The following is a 25,538-nucleotide window of genomic DNA, read 5'->3' as shown; positions in this document are numbered from 1 at the left end:
TGTTTTAAAATTATTTAATTTTTTAATCTGGACATATCTTATTTTGCTACTATATGCTTCAACTGATTGTATTATTTGGAATTTGCTTTGTTTACAGTTCGAAACAATCTAAAACGTATGTGGTACACGCTAGAGAGTTTATTCAAATACAAGTTGAAATGTTGTGAGTAAACTTTCGAAGTAGAAAGAGAAAGTTTTTCCACCCAAGTTTCTGAAAACATGCATGAAAGTGTACATGTATAATGATTTGCATGTGTGTATGTAATATTATTTTAATATAACATAGTAAACACATTATTATGCATATTTTATGGTTATTAAAAAAAATATTTTTTTAACTTAAAAAATATGATAGTAATGTATTTAAATAGTAATAATTTAAAGCGTTTCTTTATAGATGAATTTTAATAGTATTGTAATATTATTTTTTCGTTTTTTTAACAGTCGTATATGAATCTTATGTCAATACAGCAGAGAATGAAAGCATTAGAGTCGTGCTTATTTTTAGAAATTTTTAGTCATTTGCACAAGCTTAATAATACTTGTGCAAATATATTTTTTACAGAAAATTTAATTTTAAAGAGCTTAAACAATATTAAAAAATCACCTAAATGCTGATTACAAAACTGTCATAAAATAATGTAAGTGCATCTGGTCTTAATACTTTCGATTAACTCTCTTAAGGAGATACTTTTTATATATATATATATATATATATATATATATATATATATATATATATATATATATATTTTATTCCTATACTAAATGCACTTAATGGGCTGCTGTGTACAATGATATTGCAAAATGTTTTGCTTTCTTGTCAATCTAACATTATGAATTGCTGCTTGAAACATACATAGAAGATATTGACCTGAAACTTACTGATGAGCTTTTGTACTTTTATATATATATATAAAAGTAGCACTCTATGTCTCATATATACAAAGAAAAAAATCATATTGCGGTTGTTTTTTTTAATGTAATGGTCAGTAGCTGTTTAAGAGAAGTGTCACTTTCAAGGCTTTAGAACATAATGTCTGTAGGGATAGCAATACTATACAACTGATAACATTAATACCGGTATTAGGGCAAAATCGACCTTCAGCACTACATGGCTTAAAACTACAAATACGACGATACTCATTTTGCTTGAAAGCAAAAGCGTAGAATAAAATTATGTTCATTGTAGGGGATTAACATAGTAGAGTATCAAAGTAATATTATCCCTTTTAATACAAGAGGGCCGAAATATCAGCGAAAAATATTATGGCGCGGTTTTTTTTATATTTAATTTACCATGTTCGATATTTTATATTTTTGTTAAAATAAAAGGAATACATTTATTTTATCCCAACCAGATCTAACGGTAGCTGGAAGTTTTCAGTGAATATATTAAGTACCGCACCTTTATATAATACGGATGGCTGGCGAAGTGAAAATAAAAGTGTGTAATGCATACAAGAAATTCAACTATTCTTACATAAAATATGCTTTACTAAACATTGTTATCAAATATTAGCAGTAAGTAAGTTTCAATTTCATATTTGAAAAAACTGCGCATAATTTATATATATTTTTAAACCCCTTTATATTATAATGCAATGTTTTTCTTTTGTTATCAATTAATGTTTGATTTTATGATACTTAACGATATAATTAAAATGTGTTGACGAGTGTATTTTTACATCAAACTTAACTAAATAAATATGTTTTTTATTGTTGTAGCAACTAAATATTTATATTATACATTTTTTTTAAATAAAATTTTAAAATGCAATTAAATATTTTTTCCAAAAAAAAATACTTATAAATTGTCTGTGATTATGCAGTATTTACGCATTTTTTATTTTATAATACATCCATACCTCGCTATACAGCCGCTCTTTATACGGCCTTTCGCTATAACGGCCCTCTTCAATTAAGGCACGTTTTCGATTAACGGCCTAAAATGTTTCGCTATAACAGCAAAAAAACTATTTTTCGATGTCGATTTTAAAAAAAAATTAAAAATAGATTTAATTTGCATAATTTTAAAATTAAAGGTGAAGCAGCTAGCGCTGATGATGCCGCATCTAAGGAATATCCCAACATTTTAAAGGGAATTATTGAAAGAGGTGGTTATAAACCTGAACAAGTGATTAACGTAGACGAAACAGGGCTGTATTGGAAGCGAATGCTTAATTGCACGTACACTTCAAAAACCGAAAAATCTGCGCCTGGTTATAAGGTGTCTAAATAACGATTAACTTTGCTACTTGGTACAAATGCCGCGGGTGATTTTAAGCTTAAACCACTTTTAATATATTTGTCCGAAAATCCAAGGCCTCTTAAAGGACTAAATAAAAATCAATTACCCGTCATATGAAGATCCAACAAGAAAGCTTGGATGACTAAAGCTACTTTAGAGGATTGGTTCAAAAATCACTTTTGCACAGAAGTGAAAAAATATTTGCGAGACAATAACTTAAGCAACAAGGCTTGGCTAATTTTGGATAATGAACCAGGGCATCCTACTAATTTATCCGAACTATCTGAAGATGTCATGATTGAGTACCTTCCGAAAAATACAACAGCTCTGATCCAACCAATGGATCAGGGTGCAATAGCCACTTTTAAGGCATATTACCTACGCCGAACTTTCCGACAACTTATAAGGGAAACCGATGGTAAATCTTCAATTAAAACATTTTGGAAAAACTATAGCATCAAGGACGCTGTTGACAGCATCATTGAATCATGGAAGGAATTAAAATTAACAACAATGAACCATGTTTGGAAAAAAATATGGCCAGAATGTGTAAAAAGTACTAATGCAGAAGTTAATTGCCTTCCTGAAATTAGGCAAAACATTTTGGATCTAGCACATGATCTCGACTTTGAAGGTTTTAACTAACGTGATGTGCTTGGTCTACTTGAAGCTGATAGGGAACCCCTTTCATATAATGAACTCATTCAGTTGCAAGCAGAACCGGCATTTGATGAAGAGACAGAGCCTGTTGTATCCAAACAGCTAACATCGAAAAAATTGTCAAAAGCTTTTTCCTATTTCGAACAAGGAATAAACATCTTCCTTGAAAACGACTTTGACGTCGAACGTAGTGCTAAAGTTTCTCGAGGAATTAACTCAGCCATTGGCTGTTATAAATCACTGAAGAACGAAAGAGACAAAAGGCAAGACAAACAACGTTGGACAATTTTTTTAAGCCAGGCCCATCCTTACCAGCGAAAAATGAGAACGACAGTGATCTGCAGGTTACCATTTCTTCATCGTCTTCAGATTAAAGCCATTTTAAAAAAAAATATGTATGTATTCATACACATAATTTATGTAACATGAAGTTGTTTCATTTTTGTTTATGGATTATTGTTGGTTTTTGGAGTCTGTTATTATTTTATGTACAAATGTATGTACTTGTTATGTATGTATTTTTTATTTAAATGAAATAAAAAGATAAAATGCAGTTTAAATGATAAACCATGTTACATATGTAACAAATTTGGAACCGATCCCATTGAATTTGTATGAATTTGTATGAGAATAATTGATTCGTTATACGGCTTTTCGCTTAGCGGCCAAGTTTCGTGGAACGTATCTAGGCCGTAAAGCGAGGTATGGGTGTATTTATAAGCATACAAGAGATAAATATTTTTAAAATATATGTTGTTGCGATATTCTATAATTGTGTAATAATATAAATAAATCACATCTCAATCACAAAAATATCACAATCATCAATCATATATTTTTTTTTTTTTTTAAATATATCGCATTTTTTATTTAACATGAAATATACGGTTTAAAAAATATTATCTCAAAATTGTGATTATAAATATAAAAATATTATATATTACTTATCGCTATTTTCTAGATTATTGTATATTTTAAAATATTTCTTTGAAAAGCAAAAGTGAACTCTCATTGGTATTTAACTTTATTATGAATGAACATGTATTAAAACAATATATTAAATTCACAATCAAAGTTTTGATAGGACGCAATGATTAATCGTTTATTGAATGATATATATTATATATAATCGACTATGTTTTTACATAAATTACATAAGTCACACATTACAATAGCAAATTTTTATCAAAATAATAGTTTTGAATAATTTATACACAATTTGCTAACTAGATCTAATAGCTCTGAATTAACACCATGTTTGCGCGATAATTTGCGACGTAAAGGCATTTACAAACCAATATTGACCTTAATACTTTAGTTAGTTGACATTGTCGGCGTATCGTTGCGACCCAATGTAAACAGTGTTTGGTTTTAAAATGCACGCTCGTCGAATGAATAGGTATAATTTTATAAAGAGGTAAATAGCCGAGAACGAGCGGCCACCGTTAGGTATACACACACTCAATACAAGTACGTATGTGGATATATCGATTCTACGGGGTAATTCAGACACCCCAGCCTCACGTCAGGCTCTTTAGCCGCGTGTGGCGTCATGCAACGTGAAATTTACCATAATCGTACGGCGAATAAATATAAATAAGGCTGTGTCATGAGAAACGCCGATGTATAATGCACGCCGACATAACGTGTAATTTCATCCACAGGGTGGGCAAAAACCCTCTGGTTTTTAAAAGACTGTTCGGCTATACAATTGGAAGTTGTGTAATAGTGTAATGAAAGTCTTACTCCGCCCAAAAAAAAACCGATGAATCATATAAAACAAACCATGGCATGAAAAATATATATAAACCAGTGACTACTATATGAAAGATTTTGGTTCAAATCTCATATGAACTCCATCGTTTTTAAGAGGTCGAAGTTAGTGATTATTTTTATTTAATTAAATGAACACCAACAAATAAAATAAATTAAATATAAATATTAAAATTGTATGATACAAATTGGACCAGCTCCTCATAGCTGACATTTATTAGAGCAATGTGCAATGCCAGCGTATGCTAACAGCCATAGGTAAGATGATTAGTGCTTTAACGGTCATTAAAAGAGTGATTTGAAGACGTTCTAGAACCCATTTTCAAGAATAGTCTTATTGTCGACAATTGTTTAGTACTTTGAATAAATGCTTAGCCTAACCTAGCCTAACCTAACCTAAAGAATCATCCCAAGGCTACTTACAGAAAGGTGCTAAAATACATGAACGAATATTAACTAAATATCCTCTCTTTAAGATTACTTTAATGAACTTTTTCAATTTATATGGTTATTCAGATTTTAAATTATATATACCGATTCAAAAACACTGCAAAAAAATAAGTAAAGTGCGTTCCTAATAAGATTTATCGCAGCCGTCGCTTACGTGTGAAGAGAACCTCCACTTACCAGTGTCTAGTGTATGTTTCCGTTAAAAATCTAAATTTTTAATTTATAATTACAGATTAAGTTTTCCTAGATTTTCCTAATCTTTAAATAAATAAAATAAATTCAGGTTATACTAGTTTTGAAGCAGTAATAATGATTTATAATTAATAAAATATATGTTCATGATTTAAAAACTTGTCATAAAAAATCTAATAACTAATATCAAACCCATTTTAAAATCAATGTATATAATTTTTTATATTTATATTCATAAAAAATTGTACGTATTGAAAAACATAATAATTTATGCACTGTTCTAATTTACTATGAAATATTAAATAAAAAGTGTTTCAAATTTTACTGATTTTTTTTAATAAAAACATACATTTTATTAGTATTTTTGTCTTAATTTTAAATTTAAATTTAAGTCAATATCTTTATTTATAGTATTGCTAAGCTATTCGTTAATATGTTGATTTCTTTAACTCATACGGTTCAAAAAACACGTACTCCGGTAATGTATACTAAGTGTACATGTAACAAATTTTAGTGATTCAATATTTTCAAAACATATATAATTACTAAATATTCATTAGAATAATATTTAAAGAAACGGTAAATATTTTATATACATCGCAATAATTTTATTTTATTGCAGAAATGTAAGTTAACAATTATTTATATACAAAAGTTGAAAACCTCTATATAATAAAATCACTCTCTTGCGAATCAAAAAAAACAGCTGGCATCACTCAAATGTTAAAATGCATCAATAATATGACACTAGATTTTAATGATAAATAATTTTGTCACGTATGAATATATATAATATATAGTAAATAGATAATTTAATTTTTAGTACGTGTATTGCGGAAAAATATTCATATTTACATTATTAGTTGCCATGTACACTCAGTGTACATCGCAGTTAAGGAAATGTTATAGACATTAATTGTAGTAGTATTTCACTAAATTAACATTTAATGTAGAGAACTATATTTTAAAAAATAATATTTAATTTATCTAGACACTGTTTTTTTATTATAATTAAAAGATCAGTTTGTTCCATAAGACTACATTTTTTTCTTACATTTTCAAAAATGTATAACTTTTTATAAATCAACGATATTTTCAACTGTAAATCAATAATGGTAGTAGGGATAAAATAATGCAATTGAGCAGGGATTCCATTAAATTTAAAAAGTGTCAAATATGATTCTAAAAAAAGGTCAGATTGTTAGTGAGTATATTAGGGCTGCCTTAAAAGCAGCACAAAATCTATATTAGTTCACAGACTTTTAAAAAATAGTATAAAGGTAAAATATGACATATTAATTGTCTAAAAAAAATCTTGCGCAGCAAATCTCAATATGGCAATAAAAAAATATTCTAGAACAGAAAGATTTATTTTTGAGTCGAATTGCTACTGAAGATAATAAGTGGTTTCCTTACTTTAACACGCGATGTAAAACATAGTGATTGGATGGCAATCAACCCCTAATTTCAACCCCGAGAACAAGATTACACCCCCAAAAATATAATGTTATGTATTTGGTGAGATACGAAGCTCATAATTCATTATGAGTTATTATATTATAAGCACATAATTACGACACACACATAATGTGTTCAACTAATTTGCTTAAAAGTGACTTAGATCATAAAATATACCTTTACTTATAATTGAAAGATGGGTAATTTTACTCTAAGAAAACTATCGAACGATCGACAATTTTCTTAGAGTAAAATTAGAGTAAAAAAGAATTTTTTGGGTACATTTTTTCTCACCCACCGTATTCTTCAGACATTGCTCCAAATTAATATCATCTATTTTTATCACTGTAACAGTTTTTAGATTAAAAAAAGTTTTACAAAACCGACATTGTTTCCCAAAATACATTATTTTTCGTAATTAAAATTTAAAACTTTTTTGTTATCAGATTTTAAATACATTATTTAGTTCGAAAATTGCAGCAAATAAAGCATATTATTGTTTTATTGTAAAAAAATAATAATTAAATACATATTTTTATCTCAAATGATCTATCTCGATTATTTCTGCATTATTCCGATTCTCAAAAAAATATTTCACTCCTTCAGGAATTTTTATAGTTATGCTTTTAGCTCTATTAAAACCGCTTCAATGTTATTAACTATTTGTCTTTCACCAAAACATTGACAAAATCTCTCGATGCGGTATACATGTAGTCATAATATACGGATTTTGACAAGGCCTTCGATAAGGTTTGACATGTATTAATAATTAAAAACTGTTGAACCTCGGATACTCAGATGATTGATCTATGTTTTTATTCCAGTTATTTTCGTGATAGTTCATTATATATAGCGGCTGATTGTCGAAAGACTGTTTCACCCCCCTCTGGGGTTCCTAAAAGGTACAACCTAGACCTTCTGCTCAATGTTATTTATTATTGACTTGAATACGGCAGTTACAAGTTCAAGTTTTCCTCTATATTTTGTATAGATTCATTCAAAATGTGGCGGACCTTTTATTTTTACAGTGATTAAGTTTCTCTATGATTTTTCTTATATTCTGGATCACTTCGGTTTTAATTTAAACAAATAAAATATAGATTTGTAAAACATATTTTTTTACAAAAATTTATGCCGCCTTGGATTTTTATATATATAAAGTTGCGAGTGTAGATTATCAATCATTAATCCAATTAATTTATTAGATTATCAATGTTTAACTTTAAACGAGAGACAACAAAAATATTTTGGCTAATTATCCTTGAATATGAGTGATTTAAAAAAAAACTTGTATCCATTCCGTATTATATACAAGAATATGAACCTAGGTTCATATATTTAGCTTCATTCTATTCGTGATTGATCACCTGGTGGCTATTTTAATTGTAACGGTAAGGCGAGTAATTAATGACTACACTAATCGTCCGCTCGGTATACTCCCATGAGAATATACATAGTGTGTAATTATTTTTTTAATTACGATAGTTTAAAAAGTGGCGTTTTAAAAGTATTTATTTTATTTTTTGACGTTTATTAAGATTATAGTATATTACAAAGCAGGGCTTAGGTGAAATTGAAACGTTGTTATTTTTGTTACAGTAACATATGTAATAAAAAACTATTGCATAGGTTGGAAAAATTAAAATAGCAAACTGCGTTTTTAATAATATACAAGTAATATCACTTTTTTTCGCACTTTAATTACAAAATAAAGACAAACAATAATCACTTTTTTATGTTATAAGTTAAAAGGACACTATTAAATTATGCTTAAATTTCAATTAATATATTTGACTGTTTACGTTGTTAATTTTCTGTGATTAAAATGAATGTTCCTTAAGATTTATTATATTATATAAAAAATAAAAAAAGCCATGAAAAGACTTTTAGGAAGTTTAGGATGCCGGGCTATTTTGCCACTAGTACGGTCCTGTCGCTAGTGTCAACGCGTTCATTCACAAAAACCGTTTTGTCCCGTAACGTCGGTCAAAAAGGCAAAGCCATTAATAAATAATTTCGCGCCGGGAAACATCGACGTTGCTGCCATTATACACGTGGGTATTTCTATGAAAAATATTATCGCATCGTCTGTGTGTGCACACGCGTATGAAAAGGTCGACAAACACTGATTTAATCACGTAGTACGGTTTAATACGAAGATTAATATAAAGCAAAAATTAACACTATTTTTTTTAAAAATGTTTTTATTATTAATTTTTTTCTGCATTATCATTAAATATGTACAAAAGTATCATGTTTTAAAAGTTCGTGCCTCAATTATTGTCATAATTAAATCCTTATTCCATTCGTGCATTAAATTTTTTTTTTTTCTGAAATTTTAATTTTATCTACCGATTTTATTAATATTATTTTTTTATTAAAATTATGTACATAGCCACCTGACAAGATAACCTAATGTATAAAATATATTACAATTTTAAAATATATACGTATTCATACACGCACACACATACACAAAATAACGACACAACATGTGTGCATTGTCCCACACGAATTGAACCAAAACCCCATATGTCAATATATCTATGCACGGTATTGAGCAGACGAGCAGCCATTGCCAGAGAAGAGTTGGCAAGTGTTCTAGTTCTAAGCTTTACAGGTAAGAACAGTGGACGCGACCGAGAACTATAACCATCTTCCGGAACACATATTTGGAGCTATTCGAGCACCGCATGATTGTTTACGATGCCTCTGAGCAATTTCAGAAGTGTTCAATTATATAAACACTTCTGCGAGTTGACAAAGAAATATATCCCGGCGTTCCCGAAACCCGCATTCTTTCAAGTATAAATATCGAATTTTTCCAGCTTCAATACATTACATAGACTCATTACGCATGGAATCTAAATAATAAAGCTAGTTTCTAGTATGCTGCGGACTAGAGCATCATAAAGAGTGCACACTACTAAAGTATTCCTGAAGTAGCGCGCATTTCTTAATATAAAACCGAGCATTTTTAATGATTGCTATGAGTCTTTGCAATGTGCTAGCTAAATCTCCAACGTTCTTTGAAAGTCACACATATAAGACCTTCAGAAAACCCGAAATTAGATAAGTTTTTCACAGGTAAAGCATCATTTACCTCAAATATTTAAAAATTATTTAAAACTCAATTTAATTCAACCATAACTAAAAATAGAACAATACTCGCATTATCACCAAATTTTAAAATATTAATTTGTATAATAATATTCATAGAACAGGTAAAAAAATTATTACTTTTCTAAATAATTATTACATAAAAATAATAAGAAATAAAACCGTGACGGCGCCGAGACGATTTATTGCTTTTGACGTGGATTTTGACTTCTGAGAATTGATAATTAATTTTTGCGCTCTCCTATTGCGCAAAATTCGGTTTAGATGTGCTTTATTCGATTCTCACTCGTAATACTGCTATAAAAAGTCTTAATATAAACCGCGATGCTTTTGACCTGGACGGGAAATTCAATATATGGCAACACTGAGCAGCAAAGAAAACACGACTTATTATCAGTAGATATTTTTAATAATTTTTAAAACCTAATTAAAATATTTCGCATAAAATATGTCGCATCTGTGGCTAATATTTATATTTATTTTAGCGTAGAAATAATCTTGTATCTATTATTATTTATTCAAGAAATTATATTACGATGTTAAAAATATGTAAAATGACATTTTTGTCATGAGGTCCGGAATCATTGTTTTCCCAGGGCCTGGATTCGCAATCGGCGGCCATGTACATGGGTAATTATAAATATAAATTAAATTAAATAGAAAATTATGATGTTAAGAATAGGGACGAGGAAGTCAAAAAAGTCCTGCACGTAATTCTACAACACTCAATTAACTCTAGATAAAATTAAGGAACTGTACTGGAATATTTTTTTCATCCACCTTATTCTTTAAACCATGCTCCTTTCGACTATCGCTTATCTTTATTATTGCTACACTGCCACTAAAATTAAATAAGAAATCTAAAGGTAGAAAAAGGTTATATATGATATGTACAAAAAAAAATGTATTTTGAATCAATAAAATAAAAAATAATATTTAAAAGTATTTTTCTACATTTTAATATAAATAAATCGTGTATTTTATTTGATTTGTGTCTCTGTTTTACTGAGATTCATAAGACTTTATTTGCCTTAATAAAAGCAGTGAGTATTTTTGGCAGTCCTAAGACATTTATTTTATATAACGCCTATATATGAAATACAGAAACTCGAAATGAAGCTAGTTGTGTTAATTATAATATGTAATACTTATACAATATCAAACCACAGATTCTGATTATTTTAATAATATAATAAAAAAATACAATAAAGAAAGCTAAATATTTCACAGAAGGCAAAAGTTATTAACTTAACTTAAAAGCAAATAAAATATTTTTTATTAGTACTAATTAAATAGTTACAAAGCCACTTTGTACTTGCTCGCCTATTAAATTAAAATTTTGAAAAAAAAATATTCTAGTACATATTTACAAAGTCGTTTTCAAAGAAAATTATTTATCATTACTTATTAGATTTGGGTTTGTGTTTTACATGAACCCCAATTTTTTTTCGCGTATTAAACCTTGAAACTGTAATTACTAAACATAAAAATATAAGTAAATATACTATTTTAAAATCAGATTATCTTTGTAAAGTGATCAAGTTTTCTATATATATCAATTTATGGTTAATCTTAAACTATATAATTAAATTAATAAGTTGTGAATTAGTAAATTAACTAAATAAATTTTTAATATCTAAAAACACATATAACCAACTTTTTTTCTATATAATAATTTATAATCATTAATGAACATATAAAAAATAGTAGGTTTTTATGTATTTTTAGAGAATAAAAATTTCATTCCAACTATATCTTTTTACCCAAAAGTCCTTAACTATTAAAATTTACTAGTGAGCAGTATCTAATGACAAATGCATATAAATGTAGTATTCTTGGAAAGGAAAAGAATCGATATGTATAAAAAAACTTTCTTTAAAAATTTAGACCTACGTTTTAATATTGTGAAAAAACTACGATCATTTGGAACGTAGTAATAATAAAATAAACGTAAAAAACACTATCACAAGTGCTCAACTATAATATTTAGAGAGTGAATAAATCCTGCAATGCTGATTTCTAAATCACAAAATATTTTAATGCACTACCAAATATACTATTTTATTTAATAAAGAAAATAATTAAATTATATTATGTATTATATTAAAAATAATATAATTAAAATAAATTAGTTATATCTTTGAAGATCGTTCATAAAAAAACAGATACTTTAACATAAAATTTAGAAGTTAGATAATTTTATAAAAAAATAATTCATTCTATTTTACTATTCCATACTTTTCAATTAACATTCTAAGTCGGTCGATTATTCGAATATTCATATAAGTAATAGTGTTTGAAACGAATTTAATATACTTAAAGATCACACAAACTTCACAAAAATTTGTGACGCACGCCTGTTTTTGAGATAAGCGTTAAACGACACTAAAGGGTGGACCTTTCCAACATTTTGTTCCGATCAACAAACAAGTTCTGCTAATTTCGGTCATAGTTGATACAAATGCGTCAAAGCATTTCTTTTGTCGAGAAAAAACGTGTTATTGTTTAGCATTTTAAACAAAATAAAAGCGCATGTAAAATAATGGATTTTGGAGCGGCACTAATCACTCAAGCAATGACTTCCTGTGTTGCTCAAATATACAAATTGTTTTATTTTAAGATTGTGTTCAAATATTATTTGTGATAGTATAAACGAATATTTTACGAATTTTCTATAAATTATTAAATTTGGCTTACATGTGATAAAGGAGAGATGTTAGAGTCACAGTATTAAAAAAATGGTTTGCTCACTGATAATTAAACCAATATTATTTTATAAAACACAGTGTGTCCAAGCCACACAAAAGAATAAATATTGATTTAAAAAAATATTAGTGTTAGTATGTATATATATATATATATAAATATATAATAGCTATAAATAATAATACGATAAGTGTTTTAATGCAAGATTTTAACAAAATTTTAAATGTTCGTGTCATCATTATCTATGAGATCACTGTGCTTTAAATTGAAATGACGAATAAGTTTGAAAGGTTTCATAGTGTCATTTCAGTTTTAAAATCTGTGCAGATAGTTTACTTCTCAGAGCAATAACGAAAGTCAATTTTAAGGACTTTTATATCATATTAAATTGCCAAGAATGTTTTTATACATTTATTAATATCTGACGCACATTGCAAAGTATCAACATATTTTATTTCAATGTTTCTTCTAAACTTAATATACTCGTTTTTAAACAATTTTCAATGTCTACTATTTTACTACTATACTCTTAGATTAATATTGTTGTTACAGAATGTTAAAAGATTTTGCTGTTTATTTTTTTTTATTTACATTTTGTAAGGCTAAATATATATAATTTTTTAAAATGAAAAAAAATTGTTAATTTCATTATTTAATAATGTGTTGTAATTTGCAGATTTTTTTGGAATGTTTAGAATATTATTTTTAAATGGATGCCAAATATTTGCGGACCAACGAAATTTTTTAAGGTTGAGAAACACCGTAAAAATATGGCATACCGAGAGTTGAGATTGATATATTAAACATCACACCAAGATTTCAATTAGCAGAATTTCAATATTAAATTCTAAGACTTTCGGCGTAGTATCTAAAATTCTTTCGTCATTTCGGACATTGTTCCCGCTATGCTCATTCTCTTTGTGAATTTCATTTCGAGAACGAAATTATAACGATAATTTGATTTTCGTTAAAAATCTACCGTTTCGCGTTTGTAACCCTTTTAATCCAAACCACCCTCGCCCGACAACCCCCTTTCTTCCCCGAGACGAACAGCCTTCGCGCCAAGATTAGACAGGATTGTGATATTGCAGCCTGCTTGAGAGAGAATTTTATAGTTGCAACATTTCTGGACTCGAGAAAGCGGCCCTTGGAGATTGAAAATTATATTTTATTACATTAGAAAAGGAATAGAAAAACTCAAGAATCAAAGCTTCGAGAAGTAAACCGTTCTTGATTTAAGGTGTGATTTAAAATTTATTAAATCAGAATCGCAATAATTTTTTCTATGATATACTAAGTATTTATATAACATAATAAATAACATATAAACATATTTATATTAAATAAAATAAAATAACTAGTTCAAGCGTTGGTAATATAAATGTTTTTCGTTACATACCATAAAAAATATCATACTCAATAGTGTTAATTTAAACAAATACAATTCGGAAGTAAAAAGTTGCTTATGTATATATATTTACTATAATATGTTTATTAACTAGTTGTAAAATTGTTTGTGAGAAAAAATCATCCTTTTCAATTAAATAAAAAAAATATGTAAGATTCTTTTCCTCAAACCTAAATTTATCTACCGATTTTATTTATGTTACAATTATTTATTTCAAAGATACTTACGTATATATGTATTATAATATATATATAATTTTATTTGTTGTCAAACTTCTATGAGAGATAATTAAAATATATTTTTAATATAGTTCGTCTTTAATTTTTTAATTTCAAACAATCATTTGCTCAAAATTTAAACCATTTGCGAATAGGTTGTTCTCATCTAAATCACGATAAATAAATATGTATAAAATAATACATATATCGATGAATCAAATAAGATACATAAGCATATTAAAAAGTTTCTCAAACTCCATCCTAAATTTCTTACAATAAAGTGTTAATCTAACTTTCATAGTAGCTCTGTATGAAGTTCGGGAATATCCACAATATAGCTCGTATATTATTAATTCACTATCTAGTTGGCTTAGTTTCTTTATCGGATTTATCATACTTTACTCAAAAGTATGTAATAGTACGTTAATGTACAATTTTATTAAGTAGTAAATAAGTAATTCGCTCCTTGGTGAATGAGGCGGACTTAGAAAAAAAGTACTTAAAATTTATATTTATACTAAAATATTCCTAATCTTTAGTGCGCGTAGAATTTTACATACAAGAAATAAAAGGAGCAGAACATTGCCTTCAAAACCACTCAGTTTCTAGGTAGTACTTTCACAATAAACATTATTATTTAAAGGGACAGATTATAATTTTTTGACGCGGCTTCGTTTTTGTTAAAATTTGCTTGCAAATTATTGTTGACTTTATTGCTTTTTAAACGTTTAAAAAATATTAGACATGAGAGAAAATATACAACAAATGTAAATTAGTGGCAGTAAATTTAAGTATTCGTTCTGAAAATTCAGATTGAATACCTAAGAAAGAAGCAAATAAATAACGAAAAATTAACAACAGCACCAGCTGAATTATATAAATTTAATATTTTTATATCAATAATTTGACAACTGGATTTAATGCAGCAAAATAAATAAATAATATTTTTATCAGAAAAACTAGAAATTACAGCCTCGAATCTATCTCTAAAATATTTTTTAAATATGTCATTTAAGTAAATCGTATCGAAATAAATTTTTACCAGTAGATATATATTTTTGCTAGTAAAAATATAATTTATCTGGCATGTGCTTGTAAAATTATATAATTTAAACTTTTCTATATGTAATAATATATATATTTAGATATTTATCAATATTTATTTTTATCCGATTACAGTGAATGTGTATTTTTTTGTAAAGCTATATATTCAATAGTAAAGTTCAAATATATTTTCACAAATAGATTCATATTTTTAATAGCGAAAATATAATCTAACTGATAGGCACTAATATGCTGCTTTAAAATTTCTATAAAACTCAATTTGACAGTTGCGAAACGTTCATTTTCTGTTCAAACCCAAACCTAACTTAATGAAAGTTATATTTTCAGAACTTTTATTATGTCTAAAATACAAACTAAGACACTCATATAAGTACAGACAGACATCGCATCTCATATATTGTTTCATAATTTATCTGCATTTTGATTTTACTCTGTTTTAATAATATGATAGCTATTCTTACAGATATTAATATGTATTTATAATATAAGTGGTCTGATTTTCAAACCGAATTTTGGTCAATAGGAGGGCGCAAAAACAATTATCACTTCTCAGAAGGTAAAAATTCACGTCAAAAGCAATAAAATCGTGTCGGCGCCGTTACAGTGGGAACGCTCGGTAACGAGCGGTCCCACTGTAACGGCGACGGCATGATTTTATTGCTTTTGACGTGGATTTTTACCTTCTGAGAAGGGATAATTGTTTTTTGCACTCTCCTATTGGGCAAAATTCGGTTTAGATGTACTTTATTCGATTCTCACTCATAATATTGTTATAAAAAGTCTTAATATAAATTTTATTGCTTTTGACCTTGACGGTAAATTCAATATATGGCAACACTGAGCAGCATAAAAACACGATTAAAATATTTCGCATAAAATACGATTTCAGAAAATATGTCGCAACGGTGGCTAATTTTTATATTTATTTGTAGCATAGAAACATATAATGCTAATAAAATTAAATAAAAAATCTTAAGGTAGCTTAAGATTATATCTTTATAAAAAAAATGTATTTTTTTACATTTTAATATAAATAAATCGTGTTTTTTATTAGATACTTTTGTATTTGATTTGTGTTCTGTTTTACTGAGATTTTATTTACTTTAATAAAAGCAGAAAGTTGGAGTATTTCTTAATTAATTTTAATATACTGCATTTTATCATGCCACAGTTACTCAACGTTGTGTTTAAAATGGTTTTGTGCAAAAGGAGAAAGTGCTTCTCAAATTTTTCGAAATGTATAAATTAAGTTTGTAGTAAAAAAAAAATAATAGCAGAAGCTACTTTATCGCTAATGAACTACAATCATTAAAATAATAATAAAAAAATCAATTGTGTCTAAATTTTGACAATTCATATAACAAAATATAAGACGAGCCATTTTTGTTTTTATTATCATTATATTATACAAGAGTTATTTTATTTACATTTCGCCGCTCGTCCCACCCTTTTTATTTTCACCCCCATTCCCTTTGCATCCTTTGCGCCGTTATCCGCGAAGTGGCGATTAAGAGTTGTCGGCTGAGGAAAGAGCTGAAAGGTAATTATATCCATTGCTTTTATGATTCGTCAAGTGGATATATAATTAAATTTGCGAATCAAGTTTGCGCACAGAGGGAAACACAAAGTGGAGCGGACAAGAAGACGAAAGAGTTAAATCCCACCTTTTCGCGAGATTTTCAATTAATGTCGCCGCTGCGCGATGCTGTGTAACGCTTCACAGAATACGAGATTTACATTTAGAAAGGATCCTTGGAAATCTTTTTATGACTGAAGGATGAACGAGTGAAGGCTTCGAAGAGCCGTCAAGGAGCTGCGTCCTTCTGAACGAACAAACAACGCTAATTGCGTTACCCGAAGAAACTCTCCGATGGATCGTCTGTCAAATCGTATAACTTGAATTGAGCTTAAACAAACAGTTCTTGGAATACAAGTTTATACTTTTAATGCTAATTATCGCAAATAATAAATAGTGATAAACAACATATAGACACTAAGTAATATCGAAATGAACGTCATTTTTTAATTGAAATAAAAAAGACACTTTAAAAAAATGATACAAAATATAATTCAGTTCTAAACATATATTCCTCCTACCATTCTCTAAGTATTTTTGGCAAGTTTTGTTGGATGGGTTTCATCTCACCTATTCCATTTTTATCAAAACGATCCGGAAATTTAAGTATACATCGAAATGCGGATTTTGAAAGGCCTTCGGAAAAAAGTTTTATATGTTATTATTAAAAATAAATGGTGGACCTCGCCTGCTCGGATGATTTAACTCGGTAGTTCTTTAATTATTTGTACGACCGTAGACAATTTTTAACTTATAAAAGCCGATTTCTTAAAGATCTAACTTTGGCTCTCTGCGTTATTTATTAACGACATTTATACGGTTGTTACGAATTCAAGTTTTCTTAAATATGCAGTTACTTTATTTTTTTAAATGTATTCGATCTGTTGCAGATTCTCTACAGAGTAAGATTCTCTCTGGAAATGGACACGATTAACCATTTGCCTTTTAGTGTCAGAAAATGCCATTATGTATCATTTTCTTGATCCCTTAAATATGGTAAAAATATTTTTACTAAAAAAAAATCCAAAATTTAATTTATAATAAATTCACCTAATTGTCAATAATTAGGTACTCTACATTTTTAAATAGTTTTATTACTTTAAATAACACTACCAATTAAAATTAAAAATGATAAAAAAATATTTACGAAATAAGATTACACAGAACTGTACTTAATTTAGTTAATTAATATAGCTTTTAATTGGCATGACCTTTAATTATTATTAATATAAGCAAAAGTAGCAAATGAAATGAGGACAAAGGATTTAATTAAATACTTTTAATTGTTCCATTTAACTAAAATATCGTGAAAATATACTATAAAAATAAACTAATGCAATATAGAGGGGCAAACTTTAAATTTAAATTTTATCTAGATATTTCACTAAATGTATATACATATAATACATATATAAAATAAAATATAGATACTACATTTACAGCGTCGTTAATATTTGTCTGTAATAAATTGTTTTTTTTTTATTTATGTATGTAATATTACATTTTGTTAAACTTATCTAATGTTTCTGATATTTGTTTCATATTTATTTTATAAATATAATTAAAATAGAACTATTTAGAAAATTAGTTTTGCGGGTGATTTAAAAATTAGATGTTACGCCACTACCTGACATATAACATTAATCTGTTTAATGTCAGCTACGAGGAGCTGGTCCAATTCATGTTATTTAATTTTACTATTTTTACCATCGTGAATATTGTTTTTAATTACTGAATGAAAAATGGATAAAGTACTCAAATATTTGAATTTTTTCAGTTTTTACAGATTATATTTTATTTAAGCAATTAGTGCAAAAAATCATTTACTCTCCCATTAAAAAATAATTATTGTTTAATAATTTTTTAATTATTCATTGATTACCTTCTTTTTAAATTTTATAAAATATGCATAGCACAATATTGTGCGAATTACTGTGAGGGCGTCAAAAGGAAAATGGTTAATTTATTATTTACATACTTTTTGATTAGGGGCGTCATTTTAGCTTTTTCCAGGGTGAAGCAAAATTTAGCCGATTTGTAAATTTATATATAAAATAACAACATCTCTTTATGTTAAAAATCATCCATGTTTTTATCCTCAATGTTGTTTAAAAAATGTATCAAATATGTTTTAACTAAATGTTAGATTGATTTAAATTTGATAAGAAATAAAGTATCTCATTATGGCCAAATTTAAGGTAAACAAATTTTCAAATGAAATGTATAATACTAAAATCCTGGATAAAATTTTTTTATTTGTTAATTTTGTATTTTTTGCTATTAAATTATAACCGCAAACATTTATTTTTTTAATTTAACTAATTGAAAACATGAAAATGGCTAAAAACCAGTAACATGTATATTATATATAATTATTATGTCTGTAAAATTATTTATATTATTGAAATAAACGTATTGATTTTTTTTATGAAATGTCATGTTCTTATTATAGTTTAATTGAATGTCAGATTTTTGTCAGATAATTCTATGACAATTAAATTTTTCAAAGAAAATTATTGTTTATGTTCTTTACATAAAATAATGAGATCTAGTGAATTTTATTTATACTAAAATACAATTTTTTTTACTAATGTCTCGTTATTTAACAAATGTTCATGGAAAAATTTAGGGTTAGCAAATACATCCCCCAAATGTGTATCAAAATAATTAAATACGTAAAAACTTAATGATAAAAAATTAACCATTCCTATCATAAATTTTACTAAAAATGCACTACGAAGTCACATTGAATTTCAGCAAAACCACCATTTTAATTCTCCGTTTTATCATCTCACGATGTAAAAAACACATTTATTCAATTAAATATTTTGGAACAAATTCTATGTACATATAGATTAAAGTCCAGTCATTGATTGTTTTGTGTGAAATTGCATGTAAAATAATTAAGATCAACTGCGATTAAATTAATTCAGCAAGATACAGTGTTTTTGATACATAAATTTATTAAATTTATTGTATATACAACAGCTAATAATGTTTGGAACGAATTTGATATACACAAAGATCTGATCCGTATCAGCGTTTGCTTTGTTTAGATTTGCATTTAAATAAATAACTAGAAATAAATTAACCGTGATCATTGCAACACATAATAAAAGATCCACATTTTTAATATTTTGTTTCTTTCAATGAGCGAATTCTACGAATTTCCGTCATGGTAGATACGGCCGAAAAACACTCAAAGGCGATAATCATTAAGCTTTTTGAATTTTATAATTTTTTTTGGTGAGTAGGAACGTCTCATCCTGCATTTTGAAACAAAATAAAGGCGCATAAATAATTATGTATATTAAGAGAAAAAATACTACATGTGTTGCTCTAGTACAGGGCTTCATAAACTATGGGTTGCGGGATTTTAATGTAAAATATTTATATACATGAATTTTAATTAAATGTTTTAAATCATATTTCAAGCTGCTCATTATGATCATATAAATTTTACTCACTGCCTTATTCATCGGGAGGCCCTTGCAAAAAATTGAACGATGTGCTTCAGGATGCTGTTAAGATTATAAATTTTATTAAAAGCCATGCCCATAACAGCCGCTTATTTTCAAATCTCTGTAAGAATACGGATTCCCACTATACAAATTTATTATTACGCGAAGAAGTAAGATGGATATCAAAAGGTCAACGTTTAAGAAGATTATTGTTATTAAAGGACGAAATCGAAATATTTTTAACCGAACAAAAATGTGATCTTGCTGCTTTTTTTCAAAATGATCTATGGCTATCCAAGCTGCGTTATCTGTCATATATTTTTGAGAAATTAAACGATCTCAACTTGTCTCTTCAAGGAAAGAATTGCAATACATTTCCTTCAAATGATAAAATTGAAAGTTTTATTAAAAAGATCAACATTTGGAAAAGTAGGGTGGAAAAGGATTCGTTCGATATGTTTTCCAGTATCGACAATTTTTTAATCGAGAAAAATCATTATAAAACTTTTATCGCAAAAATTATTATTGATCACTTAAAAGCGCTAGAAACACAGTTTCGTAAATATTTTATATCAAATATTGATTTCAAAAAGTTATCATAAATTCAAAAACCATTTTTGATTGGCTTGAGTGAGATTGATCATCTGCCATATAAGCTCAAGATGAATTTGTTGAGCTTTTGAGTGACTCAAACTTAAAACTAGATTTTCCAAAAAAGCCCTTGACTGAATTCTGGATCGGAACTAGAACTGAATTTCCCACAATCTCTGATATGGCATTAAGTGTTTTTCTGCCATTCAACTTCACATATTTATGTGAAACTACTTTTTCAGCTTTAACACATATTAAATCCCAATATCGTTCATCGCTAAAAAATGTTAAAGAGTAGTGTCAAATATTGCACCAAGATTTAATTTGTTATGCAGTAAAATACAAGCACATCCGTTTCATTAAAAAAACAATTTTTGTCTTTAATTTTTGTATACTTATAATATATACCAATAACGATATATTTTCTTCAAAATTCTCTTTTATTTATGTTATTGCAAAAAATGCAGTTTTGATGAAAAATAGGGCATATAATTTTTGTAACTATATTTAATACAATTGTATAACTTTTTGTGCAGTTTTTAATTTTATATTTTTGTATGTTTCTAAGCAAATTCTAAAACTATATTTTTTCATATGTATGTATATTGCTACCTAATCAATAAATCAGCACAAAATATTTATATATCTTTATTTTATATTTATATGGGGTCGTGAATGAAAAAAGCTAAAGAAGCCCTGCTCTAGTATATAAATTGTCTCATTCTAAGATTTAATAAATTTTATTTATAAAGCTATACAGGAATGTTTTACGAATATTCGATCAAATATTTTAATATTCAATTGAGAATGATAATTGCAACGTATCGAGATAACCTTTTAGGTCAAGGTGGTTTTAATTTTATTTAATTAAATAATTACAACATACAGTACAGTGTAATCTTACCAATTAATAATTCTTACTTTAACAAATTTTTATCGAACAGTATTTATTAAAAAAAAAACGTATTTGCTTTGATATTATAATTGTGCTCGCGTGAGAAAAGATAAATACTCTTATTCAATACATTGTATATTTAAATATTATACAATTTACTTAGTAACTAACTATATTAAAGCACCAGTATTCTCTCTCTTTCGGAATTTATATTTACACTACACACAATCAATTAGTCATGAATATCATAATAACTATTACAGTGTTAGTTATTTCTTTATGCTAACGATAATTACCCAAGAGAAAGGACAAACTTTTAGCCTTTTGCCCCGACATTATAAATTGTGCGAGTTCGCCTATATCTAATATTATTTTGCAGCAAAGCGTTAGTCTCTGAGGCTTGTAAGTATGAGAAATGGCCGTCATTAAATTATATAGTTCCATAATGTGCACATTTACTTTAACCTAACTACTGTACTTTGTTGCACTATTAATTTAACTAAATTTAACTCGCATGTGTATTCAATATTATTTTAATAAATAAAATAAAATAATTATTTAAAAATAGAGTACATATAGGATACATTTTATGCACCTATACGGATTCGCAAATTATACGTTAAAAGCAAAATATCAATCAATCAAACGTGTCGTGAAACGCCTGAATAATTTATTCTGATAAATTAGCGTGACATTAAAAGGGCTGAGAAACCCCACCAATCACATGAACTTAAAGAAATATCTTTCTCTAAACTGAAAGCTATAATCACCCTTTATTTTGTGGTAAAAATAAATACTTACACGAGCTCCGCCCCTGCATAAATTATGTGAGTGTGTGGAATTGTGAGAGTGTATTGATAACATATGCACTTTTTGCATATATATTTTTGAATAACGTTAAAAAATAGTTTTGACTTTAAACACCAACACAAATAAAGCTTCTCAAAAGGCTAAATATTGTTAAATTATATTGCTGAAAATATAGAAATGAAGTTAAATGAACTTCAAAATAGCTCAGAAAAATGATCCATTGTAATAAAACAAATATTGAGCAAACATTTTTGTTGGACTAATGGAGTAATTTAATTACAAACATGATGTTATTAGGTAATTCCAATATCAGTTTGAATTTTAGTTTTAACAGTCAGTCGTACTTTGGCCGTTAATACTTAAGTACACATTTTGTTATATCTGTGTTGGTGCACATTTAGACACACCACATTTTTATTTTTTATATTGGGTCTTAAAGTTTATGATGCCAGAACTTATATCAAATAAACAATTAATATGCATGTCTTTTAAAAAATCGGCAACTATTAAGAAATAGATGATTCATTACGAATGTAAAGAAATTAATTCCTCACAATTCACTGCCAGCAATTTACGGTCAGCAATCAATTCTTCGCATATACAATTTAAAACCTACCAATGACGGTGTGACAAGTCTAAATTATTTTTTAAATAAGAGGTTTAAATTATATACGGTACTAAAATGTCTATGTAACCCAATTTTACAATTGCGAAAATGTCTATGAATTTTGTGAAATCAAAATTATAATTAGTTTTAGAACTTTCATTAGGTTAGCTTTGGGTTTGATCAGCAAATAGACGTTTAGCAACTGCTACATATGAATATAAATATAATTTTACTAACTAGGTCAGTTAAAATGTATCAAACAATTGATTTATAATACCACTGGTCAAATCTGTGAATCAGTATTTTTAATTTAAAATAATATTTTAAATGACCAATAAATTTCTATCTTGTGATAAATTATGCTAGCGATCATTTGTAGACTATAAACTGCGGCGGTAAGCTGCTAGTGATTAATTGCTAGCGGATAAATTTTCTTAACTCTATTTATGCATATCCGTAATTGTCAAAAATGGTTTTAAAAATTTAATTAGTAAATTACGGTACTAGCAAAGATTGGCAACATTAATGACTGCAGAAATGGGAGCAAATCCTACTCAAAATATCTATTAGCTGACCTAGAGGCTCAAAATTGCATAGAAACATTAACTTTTTGCTTAGTGTGGGCGTCCATGTACACCCGCATTTTATTGGACGTACATGTACGCCCACACGCCTTAGCGCCTTATCTTAAATGCCATGCTTTTAATTTAAAAAAATATTAATATTAATTTTTTTGTTATTTTTTTAATACGAATACAAAATAAATTTAGAAAATATAGATGTTTATAAAAAAAACTAATTCACAAATCAAAGGGTTAAGAAGATTGGGAAAGCTTAGAGACAATGTGTATGGTTTGCACACATATTGAGCAAAGAAAACAAGTAAGGGAAAAATTGAATATCTTGAAGTTGAGTCGCTTTTTTTGATCATTTGATAACCAGAGGTGAAAAAGTTTGTTTTGTGCGACAACAATATTTGTATGTATGGTTGAAATTCAAAAAGATTGTGCATTACGAAACTCTTAAACCTGGACAAACAATAACAGTAAGCTTGCATGAAAAAATAAAAAAACACTATAATGTAAAATTGCTACTCAATAAAAGCAAGGAACTTGGTTCAAATGTATTATCCCATCCACCTTCTTGTTAAAACCTTGCTCTTTTTGGTTACCTGGGCGGCAAAATAAAATGCAAAAGGAAGCTTATGCGAATATAACCAAGAGCTAGAAAAAAGTTAAATCTTTAAAAGGAAATAATAATTTTAATCATTAAAAAAATGACACTTATTTCGTAAACAGCAAACTTATTTCTTATTATTTATATGAATAAATGTCTTAATACCTCGAAATGAGACTGAGGTATTTTTAATATTATGGCATATATTATGTATAATATATTTATTAAAAAAAAGTAAAATGTAATTAAAATTTTTTTAAACACAAGTCAATATTCCGTAAAAGAACAAATATTGTAATCAATTGTAATCAATATATTTAAAACTACATATTAGTGTTCGCAAAAAATATTAAACTATTAAATTGTGGTAGGGGAAGGTCAAGTTTATTAATAATAAATACGACCTTTTAAAAGTGCTGAAGTTACAATTTTATTTACAATGTGAGTTTTAAAATAGCACTAAACGATATAAACCGGCATTAAATTTTATCAGATGTAACAACCGTATATTTTTTTGTGTGTCATTAAAATAAGTATATAATTATGGGTCATAGACTAAGACAGTGGTACGCAAACTATGGATCCTTTTGCTTCGTAAAATTAAATTTATTTGACTAAATTCGCTTTTATTCAACAAGAATCATGTGTAAAATAGCGAAATATAATTATATTATTAAAATTTTGCGGTGGATGCGAATAGTAGACAGTTTCAATAACTGATAGATGGAGTGCCAAGCGACGCGACACAGATCGCGTACTGTCGTATTAGGAAATATTTATACTCACATTCCCAAACTAAACTATTGTTTTATAAATACGTGTTTTATTCAGGTCTTAAAAATTAAATAAACAGGACTATAATTTTTTTTATTATGATTATGGTTAGATTTCGATTTGTGTGATATGCATTGAAGATATAACGTAAATAAAAAAGTTGCCCCTTTGTGATACATCTCCCCTAGACGTGTGTGTGTGTATGTGTCAGTTGTGTAACAAGCGTCGGTTGTGAAAGGCGGCTTACAGAGTGGAAAGGTGGTGTTATGGGGGAGGGGTGAGGATTATGGTAATTGAAAAAGCTTAGTGTAATGAGTAGGAGAGAGGAAAAGTACTTATACTTTCGG

At 27.5% G+C, this 25,538-nt stretch overlaps 1 protein-coding gene across 2 annotated transcripts in view; it reads right to left on the bottom strand.

The window, feature by feature from the left end:
- Positions 1-25,538, bottom strand: part of acj6 (abnormal chemosensory protein 6) — a 140,714-nt gene that overhangs the window by 54,134 nt on the left and 61,042 nt on the right. The gene's annotated exons all lie outside the window — the stretch shown is intronic.

The sequence above is a fragment of the Plectrocnemia conspersa genome, unplaced genomic scaffold (genome assembly GCF_051122295.1).
Source record: "Plectrocnemia conspersa isolate PC_06_02 unplaced genomic scaffold, ASM5112229v1 ptg000006l, whole genome shotgun sequence".
Taxonomy (NCBI): domain Eukaryota; kingdom Metazoa; phylum Arthropoda; class Insecta; order Trichoptera; family Polycentropodidae; genus Plectrocnemia; species Plectrocnemia conspersa.
Note: the sequence above shows the minus strand (reverse complement) of the source record. Positions and strands in the feature narration are given on the sequence as shown.